Source organism: Agrilus planipennis, unplaced genomic scaffold (assembly GCF_000699045.2).
Source record: "Agrilus planipennis isolate EAB-ADULT unplaced genomic scaffold, Apla_2.0 scaffold77, whole genome shotgun sequence".
Taxonomy (NCBI): Eukaryota; Metazoa; Arthropoda; class Insecta; order Coleoptera; family Buprestidae; genus Agrilus; species Agrilus planipennis.
Window position 1 is genome coordinate 187226 of NW_020439413.1, and position 20076 is coordinate 207301.

General features: G+C 36.5%; 1 protein-coding gene and 1 non-coding gene across 5 annotated transcripts in view; both read right to left on the minus strand.

Annotated features, from left to right (window-relative positions):
- The window catches only part of LOC108734264 (synaptotagmin-7), a 663520-nt gene that overhangs the window by 128384 nt on the left and 515060 nt on the right, over positions 1 to 20076 (minus strand). The gene's annotated exons all lie outside the window — the stretch shown is intronic.
- Positions 10605 to 10677, minus strand: Trnac-gca. The gene has a single exon. It is a non-coding gene; the product is annotated as a tRNA-Cys (tRNA).

Here is a 20076-nt window from a genome sequence, read left to right on the forward strand (position 1 = left end):
CCACTAAATTAAAAATTAGTCTTGTATCAACTAATAGGTTAGCTTCCGAGTTCTTTTTTTTTAAATTATTCCTCTTGGATAATTTAACCAGATGGCAGATTAATCGAATCTACATCGTCAGCTCTCTCTCGCCGCTCTACAAGCAGTTAGTAAGAGAGAGAGAGAGAGTAATCGACTAACACATTCGATTTTTAGCCAGCGTTGCCATGTCAACTTAAAGAAAAGGGAATTTTTATTTAATTCAGTTCTAGTGCTAAATGAATTCTTGTTGCTTAAAGGTTACTTTGAAAACTTCCTTAAATAGTTGTGAAGAGCTAAAGAAAAAGAAAATGATTTTTTGTATTTAAATATATTTTCTTCGCCTTAAGAATTTGCGGGGAATTGCAAGGAAATTTCGATAAATAAACTAGTTAAGAAACAGAAATTCAGGCTGATTTCTGCTGGTTAGCTCTTTGACTTTGTAATATGTTATTAGGACTCGGATAAAGTTAGAACCATTTGAGATATAGATAATAAAAATCCAAACACACAAGGTTAGAAATATCAGAAGGTACTGAAGAATTTTGAGGATAGGGGGTGCTATGGAAGTTAATTGTTTAGGTAATTCTTGTATTAGCAAATAATTTCTTATTAATATTGAAAATTTACTCTTAATGTCGCTAAAGAAAACTCCACAAGCTAACTACTTCGTAACAGTAATCAATAAAATTAAATGTGTGATTTCCCTGAAATTGCAAAACTTGTAAACTTTACCTTGTAGGTGATTGCACAAATAACAACTTTTACGCTGAGCAATCCTCTACGTCCATAGAAATTTCAAGGAAAGCAATTCTTTTATTTTTAAAACCGGTTCTCCTTGAAAGTCCGAAAGTTTCAGGTGTAAGCAATTTTATAATCTAAGTAAATGGGGTGTGAACTCATCCCGATACCGGAAACACTGGATACCTATTTGAAAACAACCTTCCCCTTCCTGTTTGTAAGCTTTTAATTTATTAGTTTGTTTGCGATCTGCGTTCTAATCAGGTTATTTAAAAAACCGTAAGAAAGTGTTCCGGAGTTCTGCTTGTATAACAAAATTAAAGTTGCTGCTAAATTTTTGATTAAAACTTCCGAAAATACGTACAAACAATAAATGCGGTAAGCAAAACATTCCGAATAAAATATTTTTGTTGTTTACAACATATTTTTTTTAGAGAACTGCCAACATGCTACAGTATTCCTATGGTGATAAAGACAGTTTCCATTCTTAGTGGCATGAAACTTGTCAGTGTTTTGTATTTATGTTATTATATACCGAGTGAAAAAGTAGGGAGAGAGCGAATGTAAAGATAGGAAACGAAAGATTAGAAAAAGAAGTCATTTCTATGCTCGCGAACAGTTAATTTAGAAATTCGTAAATGATCGTTAAAGAAGTATGTTTGGAACGCGGCGCAGTACGGGTGCGAAACATGGACAGTAGGCGTGGCGAAAAAGAATAGGTTAGAAGCGTTCGAAATGTGGTGTTACAGGTAAATGATCAGGATACCGTGGATAGAGATGGTTAGAAGGGAGAAGGTAGACCTAGAGTAGAAAACTGTTGGCAAATAGTTAAGGATGTGGGATGTTCTAGTTTTAGGGAAATGCGAAGATTAGTTCAGGATAGGAAGGGGTGGAGGTGCGTGTCCAAGCAGTCTTACGACTTACGATCTTATGATGATAATGATACAGGGTGACTCAGAAAATAATACACTTTTATTTTTTGAATATCATGTCATCCAAATGACCTACTTGGTAATGTCGACACTCTTACAACCTGGCGTTAAAATCTTGAGAAACATTATTTAGGTGTAGCATGAAATTTATTGTTCAATATTTAGGTTCAGTTGATACAATGTTCTTGTGTTATTGAAGAACAGTTTACTTTTAATGTGTCCCCATAAAAAAGGTCTGCTGGAGACAGATCAGAGCTGCGTGTGGTGTCAGAAGATGTCACAATAACTACTTTTTGAGAAAACATATCCTTCACCACACTAATGCTCTCATTAGAAGTGTGACAAGTGACCCCATCTTGCTGAGACTATGTGCTCTTGTTATATTCTCATGATTCTTGCAATCTTGGAGGCATAAAATCCCTTAGTAACAACAATGTAGCTTTCGGAATTTATGGTGACTATTCGGCGACGGGAAATTTCAAAGAAAAATGATTTTTAATTTTGCAATATCAACTGAAACAGTATCTTTGAGTGAGTGAAGTGACTTCGGTGTTTCAAACGAGGATTTTCTGTTGTCCTGTATCTACTTACTGAATCATTAAAGTAAAAGTGTGCTTCATCCAAGAAAATCATGTTGCTGAAATTACCGAAGGTGTTAAGGATTTCGTTTGCAAAGTCTAACCTCAATTCAAAATCAGCAGGCTTTAGCTCTTCTATCAGTTCAATTATATATGGATACAGGTTCATACTGAGTCACAAAATTCGCTGCAATGTCGATCTGTTTCGCGCGAACAGATTCTCGAGTCTGCTGAATTGTTTCGTTAGTGCGTACAATTCTTTCGCGACCTTAAGGTCGAGGTTTTTGCATCGACCCCGTTTCTTCAAATATTTCGACCCATTAAATCGGTGACCAAAACCGCAATGATCGAGCTATACAGTGACACCCCTCTCGCGTCTGTTACGTTTATCGATACATACATATTTGTGTTTTGGTCACTTAAATGCAACTCACACACAACTTAAATGCTACTGTATGCTTAAATTTAGTCACTGCATTTATCTTTACTGGTCTTTGCCTTTTTCGCCGGATTAAAAAAAAAAACTGGAACCAAGGAGGTTTGTTTCTTCCTCCCTTTCAGAATGCTGCGGAAAGGGTTAGGTAAGTGACATTAAATAACTCCGATGCACAACCTATTTCAACTTTTTCGGGGTGTTCCTTTTCCACGATCTGTGAACCTGTCTCCTACATTTCCAAGATCTCTTTTATCTCACTTGTAGAGATAAGTTCCTCTCCCTCTGGATCTTCCTCGAAACCAAGGTAAAAAAACATACTGAAGGAATACGTGGAATAATGCGCGAGACGCACGAGGCGCAGGCGCAGTAAACTGATCGGCCGTGTGCATCGTCGCAGGTGACTGTTCCCCGTATCTCAAATTTCGCTCGAATTTCAAAACAAAACTTCGCTCTCTCGACAGCACGTACGTATTTCAAATAACTCATATGTTACGGCACTCGTATCTCGAGCTACCACTGTATTACCCAATCGACGTTTTTCGATTTTTTTTTTTGACAACTTCTAAGCTATTAGAAATTCGTCTGCCTTCGATACAGTACATTAATGAGAACTAAATTATGCAGTTCTTTCTCCACTTAACCGTCTTTCAATTTTTAGATCTTTACTGATATTAAGATGAGACCGTGTTCGGTAGGACGTCCGGTATATTTCTATACAATTTCAAACCCGATTATATTATTTATATAAATAAAGGGTTTGAGTTGCGAGATGGAATTTATTCACGTCCCTCTGACGTTAGGAAAGTGATCCATTAATTTAAAACAGGTACACTTTTAGTGTTTTAAATTGTCTAATTGATTGCTGCGGTGGCGAAAATGAACAGAGTAAAACCTTTATGTTAAAGGTTAATGATAAATTAATCACGCAAACGAAGTCATTATTCAATGTCATTATTTGTTATTCGCTAGCTAACTTCAAAGTTACTGGAAACAAAGGTTAGGTAATGCTAAACAAACGGCCGTTCGTCAGATTTACAACTTTTGAAAAGTTTTTCCTATTAAAATATAGTGTTATCAATGCAAAATTGTTGATTGTCTATGTACAGTCATCTTCGCTTGTAACGAATCCGCATGCTGCGAACTATCGTTTATAGCAAAGCAATCTTTAAGGTACGAACTAAAGTACGACTCTCTTTTCGTAAATAAAGAATTAGTTTAAACCAACTTGCGGACGAAACAAATCCTATTCTGAAATACCTACACAATTGCGAAAGTTTTATAACGAACGCAATTTACGTTTCAAGATACGCCACTGCTTGCAAATGCAATACATAAGTATTATTTCTGTGTGCAGAAAATAAATCGTCAAGGGTTGATTTTACCCAATATTTATGTATGAATTTGAAGGAATTTCTGATATGTGTTTAGTTGCTTTTAATGTTTATTGTGAACCTCAGTTATAGCGGACTTTTTTGTCAATCTCTAAAGGTTCATTATAAGCGGACACTAGGTTACCTAAGGACATCATCAAAGTTGACGATTGTAATAGATACATTAAAGGGTTCACCACAGAGATTACGTAAGAGTAAAGGTAAACAATATGAAACGGAGATTGTAAAGGAAAACATTGCAGGGTAACTATTTTTGACATAGATGACTGTAGGCTTTTACGGTTGACGTGTAAGATTTACTTATAAATATTAGTATACTTTCTTTACTTTCTGTGGCGATGTGACCTTCAGTTTGACTGGCGCAAAGTAGAAAAGAACAGCACCAGGCCAGAAAAGGAAGGAGACAACTCTCGGTCAAACTCTTAAACGGTGAGGAGCGTATAATTCGTACAGTGCTGCACGGCAAAATTGACAATTTTATCCACTACAATTGCATTGCTCAAATGTGCTGTTAATGGTACCATTTACTACTGAAAATGCCAACGAGATGTTTATTTATATTTGAGGACATATTAACGGCTTTAACGCTTGTTTTCGACTCGCATTACTATTCATGATTGAACAAAACTTTTGGCAGGTACTGTATGAAAAAGTACGTTTAATGAGCAAGAGTCGAGAGTATAATGAGCTTTTTTCTCCCTACCTCCGATTTTGCCAGCGCGCATCCAAGACATTGGAAGAGGCACATCGCCAGAGAAAGTAAATAAAGTATAGTTTGGGCTATATGACGCTAATGAAATCAATAAGAAATAAACGAGATGGGTTCATAAGATACTTTCTGAGGCATGAAGGGCTATGCAGAAACAGGGGTTAAGAGATGTAAGGTAAACCTCGATTAGATTACTGTTCACAAATAGTTAATGATGTGGGATGTTCTAGTTTTAAGTAAATGCGAGGATTAGCTCACCATGGAGCAGTGTCCATGTGAATGTTCAACCAGCTCTGACTACAAGATGATGCGGTCCACGACCACGTAATTTCTTGGATAACTTTGATTAGGACGACCAATTCGCTACCACTGAATTAAGTCTCACAGTAGTTGCAGACGAAAAGTCGGTAAGAAATTTCCTAAGTCAAACAACAGCCAGGCAGCCTTATAGGTACCAACTTATTATAAAATTTGGACCTGTTATAACACTCAAAATGCAATTTCCCGCCTTTGTAAGAGCATCGGTACTTAATGTAAAAAGAGAAAACTACAAAATATTTAAGAGAATAGTCATTTATGTAAGAGTTATATTTTGTTGCTGAATCATCAGAATCTTGCTCCAGCGGAGTAGAGTTCATGGACTATGCACAATGAAACGCACTCTCGTGAAGGGCAGCTATTGTGAGGATCTTTAAGGAGGAAGAACCAATTTGGTTCTGTCAGTTCTTTTTATTTCCCAAACTGGAACTGTCACTCCGTGGTAATCATTTTGAGCCAATCAGTACCATAACACAAAATTCGCTGAAATACTCTCTATTGGTAAGCTACTATTGGAAGTGATCCGAAGACTTGAAAAGATGCTGGCGTATGCATGTTACTTCAGATCAAAGTTTCTTATTTTTAATATTACTTGAATATTGTGTAAATCACGATCAGTAAAATTGTTCTTCATTGTCGTATCTAAAATAAATAGGAATATAATGTTCGACATCATAAGCATATTGGAGATGTTAGAACTTTTGAATTATTACACACCACTTTAGATATTAATTGGGAATACTCAGGATAGGGAAAACATCACAAATTCGTGAAGAAGAACGCATTAATTTATGCTGGGGAAAGATATAGTAGTAAGTATATTTGAATTACGTTTTTTTCTTATTTGAAACCCATTTAAGCCCCTGGATTTCAATAATAAATTGCCTTGAATGCCCCTAAATCACCTCGACTGGGGATAAGCTCATTGTTATGGCAAGATAAATTACTTTTCTAAATCCATTCGGTCGCTACTTAAAAGTATTTGATGAACGAAAAGCATATGTGCGGTAACTTCCAATATTAAGAATAATGGTTTTAAGATAATTTGTTATTTAAGAGACTTACCCTAGGAATATTAAGATAACATAATAATTTTTAACCAAACCTAAAAATAAAGGAAGATTAATTCATGCCCGTGTAATACCTAGTAAATTGTAGGCTAGAAACAGTTAAAAGTTGCGCAGTAATCCCCACCACATGTTATACACTTATGTCAACGTTTTTTGCAATCCTCGAAGCACTCTTGATCTTGTTCAGCTCCTCCTTCGATGCCGTCTTCAATCGTAGCGTAGTCCTTTCATGGCCCTCTTCAGTTTCAGGAACAAGTAGTCACAGGGTGCCAGATCTGGGGAATATGGTGGATGTGACATTATTAGCGTGTTGTTTTTTGCCCAAAATTTTCGCACAAACAACGATGTGCGAGCACGGGCGTTATCATGGTGCAATAGCCAATTTCTGTTCTTTCACAAATCCGGGCGTTTCTGGCGAATTGCTTCGCGCAAATGGGGCATACGTTGCAGGTAATATTCCTTATCGACTGTTCTACTCTGTGGTAAAAATTCAGGATTCACCACTCCCCTGCAATCGAAGAAAACAGTAAGTAAAACCTTCCCCTTCGAATGAACTTGGCGCGATTTTTTCAGTCTTACTCGTGTGGCAGCATCCATAAACCCATGATTAGTCGTTACCCGTTTTAACCGTCTGGAGCAAATTTGAGTCGTTGGTGACAGAGTCTAACAGTTCCTTAGCAATGTTAATGCGATGTTGTTGTTGGTGGAAATTGAGCAATTAGGGTACGATTTTCCTCGGAGACCTGTCTCATGCGCAAATAATTGGTAAGCAGGAGTCAATCGATATGTTTCGGTTGTCAGAAACTTCTCTAACTGTGATTCGACGATGGGCCAATACTATTTTCTTCACTTCATCGATGTTTTCGTCTGTTCTTGAGGTGCTCGGGCGTCCGCCACGCTCTTCGTCGTTCACATCTTCTCGGCCCTCATCTAAGAACATTTTGTACCGCCGATAAACGTGGCTTCGGTCCAAGGTAGCTTCATCATATTTCACAATCAACATTCGGAATGCGTTCACGCACTTAATTTTGTTTTTTACACAAAATTAGATACAGATTCTTTGATCCATTTTTTGGAATAGGCAAAAATCGAAGACGAGCCAAAACACGTGCAAGCAAAGCAGCTGTCAAAAACAAAAGAACATTCAACATGGTCGAATTTTTCGATATAAGTGAGAGATATGAGTACCAACATAACGCCACATTAAAATCGAAAATCGAATATTAACCCGCGGAAATTTTAAATTCGCGATACTTTTCGAACAGAGCTAGTACTTGTGGATACAATATGGAAATAAATGCGCAAATAGGTAACCAGGAATTACTCATGGCAACAACAAACAAATTAACTCTGAAGCACTTTTAAAGAGAGTCTATTTTAATTCCTGTTTTAAGAATCATTTACCCAGGTACTCTTCTTCATTTTGATAGTTAAATTACCGCTTATGCATTAATCGGTGACTTATTGAAACTGTCCAAGGCGTGCTGATGAGATCTAATTAGTTAAATCGAAGTTGCATAGTTCTGATAAATTAATAACCGACAATTTACATTGCTCTTATTAATTTCGCTACTTGCTGATGAAGTAGGTTTAGAATGATACATGATATGAAGCCGAGCCGTCTATTCAATTAGACAAATAGATATCTGATGAAGGTCTTGCTAAACATAAAATGCTTAGATATCAGTGGATGGCGACGTAATGTCATAACAAGATATTGTTTTATTGCTATTAAAGCCTGTTGATGTAAAAATTCTCAGAAATGAGATGGGTTGATTTTCGGAACACAAGCGTCTGTTCCGGTTTACCTATATAAACAGCGGCGTACATTTACGTGTTCGTAGAACTTGAAAGTCCGCTGGGTGTCCAGTAATACGAAGATTTAAATGTACGCCTTTTGTACGTATGCGACAGACGTCTGGACAGACCATTATGTTTCGAAAATTGACCTGTCTCTTTCCTGAGAATTTTACATCAACAAATTTTGAACAGACTCTTTATATTTTATTAAAATAGAAACACAATTACAGATGTAGCCTGCGTGACTCTAACAGATAAAGATGCAGGCTCCAGTCTATTTGCGAGGCCGATAGATGAATCTGTTTGCGAGACTAATTTATTCCATATATTTACACAGTATTTATACTAATATTATTTACATGGATTAAATGCAAAATGTTTGTAAAACAGTTTGTGTTCTGCACCATGAATATGCACCGATAGACGAATAATAAGGAATATTACGTTGAAATTCTGAATCGATTGCTTAATAATACGGTGAGAAAAAAAGGCCACAGTTTTGGTCAAGTGGTGACAGGCTTCTCCATCACGATAATGCGCCAGCATACTGATCGAATTTAGTGCAGCAGTTTTTAACCAAACACAATATCATATACTTCGCCAACCTCCGTAGCCTCCTGTGATTTTTGGCTGTTCCCGACGACAAAAAGATGGTTGAAGATAATGCGATGAGGACATTTAAGGCTATTCCAAAAAATGACTTCCAGACTGCTTCGGAAAGTGGAATCCCCCGGGGGGGGGGGGAATTTATTCAATCAAATAAAGACAACTTTGAAGAATGCCAATGACGAAAAATAACGCCAGTGCGGAGACATGATGTAGGCCGGATACCTTTTGGATTAACCTCGTATATAATTTTACAATGTTCGAGCATAGCATATTTTTTGGTAAGTTAGATACTTCTAGGAAAGCTGCAGTCCGCCTATTTTCGTATTCCACCTTTTTACAGTTAACAAGGCGCCCCGTAAAAGATTTTCTTTACATTGTAATGTATTATTCTGTTGCATCTTGCGCCAAAAAACACTTACCCTTAGTAAAACATTTATGTAATTCGCAGTGGTTTGAGTGAAATTCTACAGCGTTTCGCAATCCACCTAAACAAACTGTAAACGTAGATATATAAACAAACAGAGACGCTGTTAAATCAGTTTAGAGGCAGCTTCCGGTTGCGCTACGACTGCGACTGTCTATTCCTTCATGCGGATAGAAACTTCCGGTTACAAAGAATTGGATATTTGATGAAACTGGAATACAAACGATTGTGTTTTGCGGGCAAAATGGAACGCGTCTGCGGTAAGCATGTGATAAATTGGAGAAATGAAACAACAGACAAAGAGGAAGGAAGAAGAAAGGTGACGTTTGTCAACCTAGAGAAGTAGGTAAACATGCCGCTTTGAAGCAGACCATTGTTTTGTCTCTCTGAAATAATACAAATGGCGTTCTGATGTCTTTGCTTTAAGTCTGTCGTGGATGGAAGTTTCATGACACGAAATTTCAGAGGTAAATTGGAAGAGTGAACTTTTCTATTTAATGTATTCCTGACCTTTTCAAACAACAGTATGATACCTTTGAAAAAACATTACTGAAAATTTGAAATTTAAAGATTTCAGCTTTCTTCCTGAGTTGGTACCATAAAATATTCCTTCAGTTCAAATTTAAAAGTCCTATCTTAACTAGTAATCAAATCTAACAAACAACAAACATTACATGAACACAAAAATACGAAAGAAATACCACACGGATGCTTATAAGTAGCAGCTGATTGAATGCGGCGTTGCAATGTCGTATTTCCATGTGTGATCCTACCAGGGCAGGACTGGCCCTTGCTTGAACATTCAAATATAGGCCTGACGCTGGAAGCTGGCGGAAATTTTCAAATGGCGTGGATGCGCGGTGGCAAAAGTAGGCAGTTTTAGATATAAAGATTGCAGCCCTCATTCTTCAGTATTCCTATCAGGGGCGTAGATTAAATATTTAATAATAGGGATCAGTGAGCAAGTAATAGATAGACAAACAGAAGCACTAATTGTTGATGTTGGTGACAGTGATAGAGATTCCGATGATGACAGTGAATGTGAAAACTAACTATAAAACCAAAGCAATAGGTTTATTTTTCTTTTTGGTAAGGTATGTTTCTACATTATTTTCTAATACGCTACTGTCCTATCTGTATTAATAGTATAATTTACACCTACTGAAAGCTTATTTGTGCATCGGTTCCAAGTGACTTACCCAAACAGGTCATACATGGGCAAATACCTGCGCGACTGCTCGCCAGCTTCCTTCGTCAGACCTGTACGTATTTCTCGAAAAAGGTGGACTTTTGGAACACCAAGTGTTTACTTAATTTTCTTGTTTAATAGAGCCCTATCACCTCCTGCAAAATTGCTGCTAATTTCAGAAACATCCTGTATATTGAACCATTATTTTTTTGCCAGCATACGCTTATTTTGGAACAAAATTATTGATGTTTAATTCACCGTTGTACATACTGTGGTTCACAGGTTAAAAATAGCAACATATTTTACAAAACGCCAAATATTAATGTGAAAATTCAGTTTCTGTTTTTTACCTACTATAAAATACCTCAAGTTAATTGTTGCTGTTGTCACACTCTCGTCGGGAATCGAACCCGGGACCTTTGGCTTTGCATACCAATACTCTGATCACTAAGCTACGAGAGATGACAACACCGACAACGGCAAACCGTACCTATTAGGTCACAGATTTGTAGAACTGATGTAATTATATTAATACTATATGTATATGAAACACTTTGACCTTTAATAGTAGTTAATATCAAATATTAATGTCACAACTGTAACAAATTTTCCTTCATTAACCTGAGGTAGTTTATAGTTGGTAAAAAATTGTATAGGAATTTTCACATTAATATTTGATATTAACTGCTATTAAATGTCAAAGTGTTTCATATTACCAAAAATTGTTTCCCTACTAATTTTATAAATGAATATTTCGCTCCTGCTCTTCAGTTCTTCGTTCCGCAACGTAAGTATTCGCAGAAAACATATTCTCAATTATAAATTTGAAGTGGCGAAAAGAGAGAAGAGAGTATTAACAAAGAATTAGCTTTCGATCTACATTAAGTAGAATTCGAATTGTGACGCTTTTATTGTAGACAAAAAAATAATGAAAGAAACAAGTATGTGCCAAAAAATATAGTTTTGATAAAAATAGTCAAGATGCAAACACACCTTTGTATTAAAATAATTCGAAGTGGTCTGTATTCTATCGAAACTGCCAGACGCGGATCGCGATTTCGATCTTTTTGGATCTCATCAGCGCGACGCAGACAGCTTCGACAAAATACAGACCAACTATTACCTGCTATCTTAACAGTGTGTTTAGAAAATACCACAAATGGCGCGGTAAACGCCATCTGTAGTACGATGCTACATTTTAGGATTACGTATGCCCCAACAAGGTCCACTTGTGTGGATATCTACTTGCTGAAAACGAATCCCGGCGTAGCCAACCTCAACGTGATAGGCACGTTACCATAATCGAATAAAATAATTCGAAGTGGTCTGTATTCTGTCGAAACTGCCAGGCGCGGATCGCGATTTCGATCTTTCTGGATCTCATCAGCGCGTCGCAGACAGCTCCGACAGAACACAGACCAACCATTACCTGCTGTCTTAACAGTGCGTTTTTAGAAAATACCACAAATGGCGCGGTAAACGCCATCTGTAGTACTATGCTACATTTTAGGATTACGTTTGCTCCAACAAGGTCCATTTAAATATATGGATATCTACTTGCTGAAACTAATCCCGGCGTAGCTGACCTCAACGTGATAGGCACGTTAGCTTAATCGAATAAAATAATTCGAAGTGGTCTGTATTATGTTGAAACTTCCCGACGCGGATCGCGATTTCGATCTTTTTGACAGCTCCGACAGAACACAGACCAACTATTACCTGCTGTCTTAACAGTGCGTTTTAGAAAATACCACAAATGGCGCGGTACATACGTAATCCTAAAATTTAGCATCGTACTACAGATGGCGTTTACCGCGCCATTTGTGGTATTTTCTAAAACACCTTTGTATTGTTTACCATGTTCATAAAATAGGTAGGTACTATAAGTTTTTTCAAGTGTGTATGTTTTTTTAATACTTATTTTAGCAAATATAATCAGACAAAAAATGTGGACTACCCTAGCTGAAATTGCCAGCTGCGGTTCGCTGTTACATGGAAACAAAAACTTCGTCTTAAATTTCTGGAAGGGTATGGAAATGTAATACTTTTCCTGTAAAATGTTTGTGCGAACGTGCAAAATATATGTGACAATTTTGTAATGTGAATCCGGAGCTCGTGTTCATTTAGTTTTTTTAAACAAGTCACTGCAAACGAAATGCTTGAGAACAGACGAAATATAACCTTACTGTGGGGTAGAATGCCATGTTACGTTCTTATTTATTCTCATGTTGACAATACTATCTACCACAGCAGATATGTCCTGTTATATTTCGAAGGAATGAAGCTATTTATTTTATCCAGTCTCATACTTTCGTAAACATTATTCCTACGTTTCGTTTCATTATCATGAAATTCAGAGTTGGTAATTACATTTAACAGAAAATCACCATGAATAACCGAAGAAACTCTATCAATATACAATATCAATTGTACACAAACTCAGTATTAACGTGAATGAATTCTAACAGTGGATAAAATTGTTAAGATGAGAGGATCAAATTTAGCTTTCCCAGGTATCACGAATTCTTTATTTTTAATTATCATCATCATCATCATAAGGTCGTCAGTCTTAAGACTGGTTGGACACGTACCTTCATTCTTTCCTATCCTGAGCTAAACTTCGCATTTCCCTAAAACTAGAACAACCCACATCCTTAACTATTTGCCGACAGTTATCTAACCTAGGTCTACCTCTACCCCTCCCAACTACTGTTTCTCCAACAGTTATCTAATATAGATCTACCTCTACCCCTCCTAATTCCTGTTTCTGCCTCTAATATGTCTTTGACTAGACCTTCGTGCCTGAGAAGGTGTCCTACCAACCTATCTCGCCTATTTTTTATTGATTTCCACAAAGTCTTCTGTTCTCCTATTCTTTTCAATGCCTCTTCATTTCTAACCTTTTCTACCCACGTTATCCTCATCATTCGCCTATAACACAATATTGCGAAGGCTTCTAACCTTTTCTTTTCCGCCGCGCTCATCGTCCATATTTATTTAACCAAAAGTTAAAATGTTACACACATACGTTATAATTCATTCTCTTATATCTTAAGTGATAATTCTATTACTAAACAAACCAAATACAAAAAAAATCTACTGTACCCTTTTTTCCCTACCTACTCCTTATAGTATATTCCACTCTGCCCTCCTACCCCTTAAAATTCTCTTTAGACCACTCAGCCCACCTCCATCCTCCTTTACCATCCCGTAGCATTCTTCCCATGTCCCACTATTCTTACATCCTCCTAACAGATGCTTCAAGCTCTTTTCCTCCCTTTTGCATATTCAGCATCGTCTTTTTTCTTTTATTCCGAAATCTACATCCACTACACTCATTCCCTGTCCTAAATCTTGTCAATACACTTATTTCCCTCCCTCTTTCTAAATACCCTGACATCCAGTTGTCCTCCCAGTCCCTCCATACTATCGCCTTTACCCCCATTACATATCAAGACCTCTCTTTTTTTTTCATGAATCTTCTTCTCTTATTACTTGTCTGCATCCATTCGTCACCATTTCTCCTACCTTCGTTTTCTCCCTGAACCACATCCTCGTCTGTTCTTGTTCGAATTTTAAAATCCTCAACGTTTCGTCCCTCTCTCTATCATATCTACTTTTTGACCTATTTCCATTATTTCCTTCCTTATGTCCTCTTCTTTCAGCCTCTCTAACTTTTCCTCATATTTCCCATACCGTTCCACATTTCGTCTCCCTTTTTATTACTTAATCTGGCGTACTTCTTTCTAATCTTAGTATCCACTATATATATCTTTTATATAAAAATTTGCTTTTTTCTTTCCGTTCCCATAGTTCCATCTCATAAAACACTATACTCCTCATCATCACCTTAAATAACATCATTCTTCTACCCCAGTCATCCTTACATATCTTCTGACACAAACCCCATAATCTTCCCATCATTGCCCAACCTTTAGCAACTTGCTTCATAATATACACTTCATCCCTATTATTATCATTTAAACTATATACCCTAAGTAATTATAATTCCTTATCTTTTTTATATTTTTTAATTCTATTACAATAAAGACTATAATTTCCAATATTCTGTGCTAATTTTTGCCATTATCAAGTCAGCAACACAAATTCTCCAGAAAAAATTCACAGGATTTCGCATATTACGCGAATATCTTAGGCCTATTGAAAATATAGCTGCTGCAATTCGTAAATTAACCAAAAAAGTTGCCTTTGCTCTTGTAACAAATCGTAAAAGGGTCCAGATTGAAGCGTTAATATTTGATGCAACACACACACGTTATTTAATCATCTAGTAGTTGCCTTTGTGACCTAGAGCAGTAGTAGTAGGCCTAATAACCTTTGACCGTCAACCTCGATCGACCGTCGAATCGGACGCTCAACGATTTTATTTTTAATGAAATAAATCCCGTAGATATGAGTGAGCCAAATAGTATTTTTAATAGTAAACGCGTTAGTTTGGCACATCCAGAATCTCACCCAAGAAAAATTAATTACCACACAGTATTGATGCGATACACATATGGTATTTTTTTCATTTCGCAGATAACGATAAAAATGAACATGAAAAACTCCATGAAGGCTTAAACTCATCATCGTCCTTGAATTCATTTCCGATTCAAAATGACAATTCAGCAATTTTAGTAGAACAAATTACTTAAAAGAGAATTGATACAAGACTAGAAAAAAAATACCAGCAGATACTATTTTAGAAAAGTGCAGATTGAGTTACCAACCAGAGAAACATTTTTTTTAGACATTGTAGCGATTCGGTAATTTTTACTATTTATAAGGATGATATAATTTACTATCCCTGTAGTTTCAGTCTCGTCCTCAATATTCGGTGTACCTGATATTGGAAACAATAACATGTGTTGAGGATTTGTCTCCAATTCACGAAAAAGTTTGGCGTCTAAGATTATATAATGCTTTTTTTTTCTAGACTAAACCCTACTCAATCAATGTAAAGCATGCAGGCTGTTAATAAAGAAAGAGACAAAACGATGGAAGGGTATAATGCCTACTTTTGTGAATTAAAAGTTTGATAGCATACTTGGAAAAACATATTTGAATCTTCTAAATCGTCATTTTCTACTTTGGTATACAATTAAAAAGGTACTGTTTCGTAAATGTTCACAGAAAGTAAATTAATTTATCACTAATATTCGTTTGCCATGCGGGCAGTCCGGGTTCAACTCTCAGTCGAACGGATATTTGATAAAAAGGACTCACGCGATACTAAAATATAACTTAATCGATTTGGTGTAAGAAATGTTCACTTTATCTTTATGTAACAAAGCCCTTTCTTAAATGTTGGATTCTAATTGCAGGACACTAAGACTATAAAACTGCACACTTTCACATTACACATATGCGATAACACTTTTGTAACAACATATGTGCTAATTGTAAGATATTTAAAACCAATTTCTTTGGCTTAAAATTGTCACGGATTATATTCGCAACTTCACGTCCGTATTCACTGCTAAACATCTTCTTACAGCTAATTTGTATGTTCCGATTTACATATATATGTAGACTTTAAATCACTCAACTGTTGGGGCGTTATAACCTGCTTGCTGGATGGCCAGTGAGATAATACGGTCATCATAATCATATAATCGTCACTCCTAAGACTGGTTGGACACCTCCACTCCTTCCTATCCTGAGCTAAACTTCGCATTTCCCTGAAACTAGAACAACCCACATCCTTAACTATTTACGAACAGCAATCTAACCTAGGTCTACCTCTACCCCTCCTAACTCCTGTTTCTGCCTCTAATATGTCTCTGACTAGACCTTCTTGCCTGAGAAGGTGTCCTACCTACCTATCTCGCTTATTTCTTATTGACTTTCATAGAGTCCTCTGTTCTCCTATTCTTTCTAATACCTCTTCATTTCTAAGCTTTTCTACCTACGTTATCCTCATCATGAACCTGTAACATCACATTTCGAACGCTTCTAACGTTTTCTTTTCCGCCGCGCCCACTGTCCATGTTTCGCACCCGTACAGCACTGCGCTCATAACATACACCATTAACAATCTTTTTCCAATTTTTACATCAATCGTTCGTGAGCATAGAAGCGACTTCCTTTTATTGAATGCTTGATATCCCTACTACTCCTTCCGTCCTGACTTATCTGACTCCCAGATACCTAAAATCAGATACTTCTTCTAATTTTTGGTCTCCTATCTTTATGTTCGCTCTTCCCCACTTTTCATTCCCTTGCATACGAGTATTTTTGTTTTAGTTTTATTTATTTTGATACAATACTGTTTTGTTAATATCGCCTCTGTATCTGTCCCTACAGCTGTACTATCTGTAATTATAATGATCGCGTCTTCTATGTATATATTAAAAATTAGCGGTGACGGTATGTATCCCTGCCTGACATTAACATTGTCAAAAGCTTTTTCTAAATCTACAAATCCTATGTACACACTCTTTCCTTTTTCTATCGTTTTCTCTATTGTTACCAATAAAACTAGAATAACCTGCCGCGTTCTTCTATTTCTTCTAAACTAAAATTGATCTTCCTCTTTCTTCCGCCCTTTTTCCCATCCAATACGGTTAGAAAGCAATAAAATCAGAAATAAGCAAATGTACTAATGTTTGAGTCTGAAGAAAGATATTACATTAATATTTTTTCTTTTCTTTCTTTATCACTGTTCTGGTTAAGCCTTAACATGAAAATTTGTTTATGTTGTTTGTATTGTAAATGTCTGCAACGTTACTGAAATGTTCTCCTTTGCGAAGTTTAATTATCAACAAAAATGAACTGCGAAGTTATTAAGACATTCCTTTGCTTTAATTAATCCTGTCTAAAGCAGTCTTATACATGCACGTCTCCAGTTTAGAACTTGTCCTCTTTGGTTTGTCATCGCTTTGTTCTTCTAAACAATAGTTGGATCTTCGAGTTACGTTTCTACTAGCAATACGACATAAATAGTCTTTTGAATGAAATTTGCAAGTAACTCAGATTTGGATGCAGAACATTCCAAACCTGTTCCAGAGTTGTCGGTGAAAGATACATTATGTTCATCTACAGTTTTAGTCGTGAAGGTACCAGAGAATAAAGGATTTTGCATTTCCATTGTATGAGATGATGTTTGTAAATCGCTTTTTTTTTATTGACACTTTGAGATACAATTTTAATTTATATTAAGCGCATATACGAGGGCCATTCAATAACTTTTTAGAAAATCCAAGAAATGGCGCCTGTATCAATGAAAATGAGGCGGCTCCGCTAGTGTGAGCGTCAAATAACGTATAAGAGTTAGTTATTAACCAATTACTGTCCTAATATGAATACACCTATTTTCCTAAAAGGCTAAAACTTGGTGACTCTGACGTGATTCAATAGGAATAGGAGTATCTAACAAGAAATTTTTGTGAAAAAAATAAAATTAAATACAATGGTAAAAGAAGACAGGATTCCTTGCACTTCAGAAGATGCATTATCCACTGAAGGTAAAGAAAAAGAAATTAAACCTGGAAATAAGGAGAAAGAGAGTTGCCGACGTAGACAGACACGCAATTGTATCCACTGTCCCTGAAGTAAAATTAGCTGTTGTTTTGAGGAAATAAACCCGATCTATGATTCATACCAGTGGAATGTATATTTGTATCTAAAGGAATCGAGAATGATTTAGCTGAATTTGATGCGGTACTTGGAACATTTCACTCAGAAACAATAGAGCTGGGCTACGGATACTCTTCAAACTCCACCTGAAATAAATAAATAAGAATACATGAAGGACCATCTAATTAAACGTCTCACGCAGTCTTAGGAAAAACAAATGCTGACATTGACAAATGATCTTCAGTTATATCAACTTAACCTGCACCGCAACAACTGATAAAAAAGAGAGAACATAGTCCTCGTCTTGATCCTTGATGACAATTATGCCTATACTAGCACTCGAGGAACAAAGACCGAGAAGACCAACCTGCTACGCTTGAAGATGCCTGTCGCAGTTGTAGGCGAAACGTTGAAAAATAATTTCCAAAGCAATAAATAATAATTGTACTGAGGACGCCGGCCGTGAAAGCCTTCGTTTATTTATCAGCAACGGATGCTTATCCTGCAACTTTAGCTGTAATAGCTGATAAAATTATGGATGAAAAGTTTCAAAATAATGGTTATATCATGACTGCAACTGTTAAATAAAAAAAATCAGACGATTTAATAAACAAGCGTATCAACAAGTTCGACGATCCAGTTATGTCACTCACAACTAAGATTAAAACAAGATTACATGCAGTGAAAATGAGATTCAACCAATGATCAAGACCTCGTTCACGTTCTAAACCACCAGGAGTATTGTCCATTTGGAACGTTGGTGAGAGTAATATTTAATGAGCTATACTAGTAAAAGCGTTTAAAATGTGATGTTTCCAGCGAATGATGAGGATACCTTGGATAGAGAAGGTTAGAAATGAATAGCTATTAGAAAGAATAGGATAACAGAGGACTCTATGGAAGTCAATAAAAAATAGGCAAGATAGGTTGGTAGGACATGAAGGCCTGGTCAGAGACATATTAGAGGCAGAGGCAGGAGTTAGGAGGAGTAGAGGTATAGACCTAGGTTAGATTACTGTTCACAAATCGTTAAGGCCGTGGGATGTTCTAGTTTTAGGGGAAATGCGAAGATTAGGTCGGGATAGGAACGAGTGGAAGTGCGTGTCCAACCAGTCTTAGGACTTAGGAGTCGTCTCTCTGTTTCGTTTTTGCAAACGTTCATTCTAGAATAACAGTATCAGTAATCATTATATTTTTCTCAGACCATATACGGTTTCACATTACTTAATACGGAAAGCAACCTTTAAGTGTGAATATTGCCAAATTGTGTAGAATGTTTATGGAACGGATATGGAATGGAAACCAAATTTATAGTGCGAATCGACCGACTAAAAATCTTCTAAATAGGCGATTGTTAAAATAAACAAATGAATAACAAATGTCTTAGGCACTATTGTGTGAATTAAGAACAAGTCCTCAAAACATGTTATTGTTTTTAATATCAGATAAGGTGAATGTTGGCTGCGTGCCTGAAACTACAGATAGCAAATTATATTGCACACATTCAATCGCCACAATATCCAAAAAATATTTGTACAGTTGGTAAATCAAACCGCACATTTCTAAAATATTATCCACTGGTTTTTTATTCCAATCTTGGATCAATTGTCCTTCGAGTAGCTTGTTCTGCAGGAATAATTTAAAACTCATTATTTTAAATCGGCAATGTGATTTTGGGCACCGATGTACGATGAACGTTAAGGAAGTTTCGACTTGACACTGAATTCCCATAAAAATGTGAAAGTGCACAAAAAACTATTTATTAATGAATAATTACAGTCCACCTCCTTCAATTGTTTTTACCTGATTTATCCAATAATCACAAGCGGTAATACAAATCATAATATTAATGATACCCAGGATCAGTTGAAACAGCCAAGGTAACTTTTTTGGGACAATTTAAGAATTCCAGCAGCTGTGTCTGAAATTTCCTATACGCCTCTGATGCTCGTGTAATATAAAATTATTTTATTCGATTATGGTAACGTGCCTATCACGTTGAGGTTAGCTACGCCGGGATTCGTTTCAGCAAGTGGATATCCATATATTTAAATGGACCTTGTTGGAGCATAGTAATCCTAAAAACTAGCATCGTAGTACAGGTGGCGTTTACCGCGCCATTTGTGGTATTTCCTAAAACGCGCTATTAAGAGAGCAGGTAAAAGTTGGTCTGTGTTCTGTCGGAGCTGTCTGCAACGCGCTGATGAGATCCAAAAAGATCGAAATCGCGATCCGCGTCTGGCAGTTTCGACAGAATACAGACCACTTCGAATTATTTTA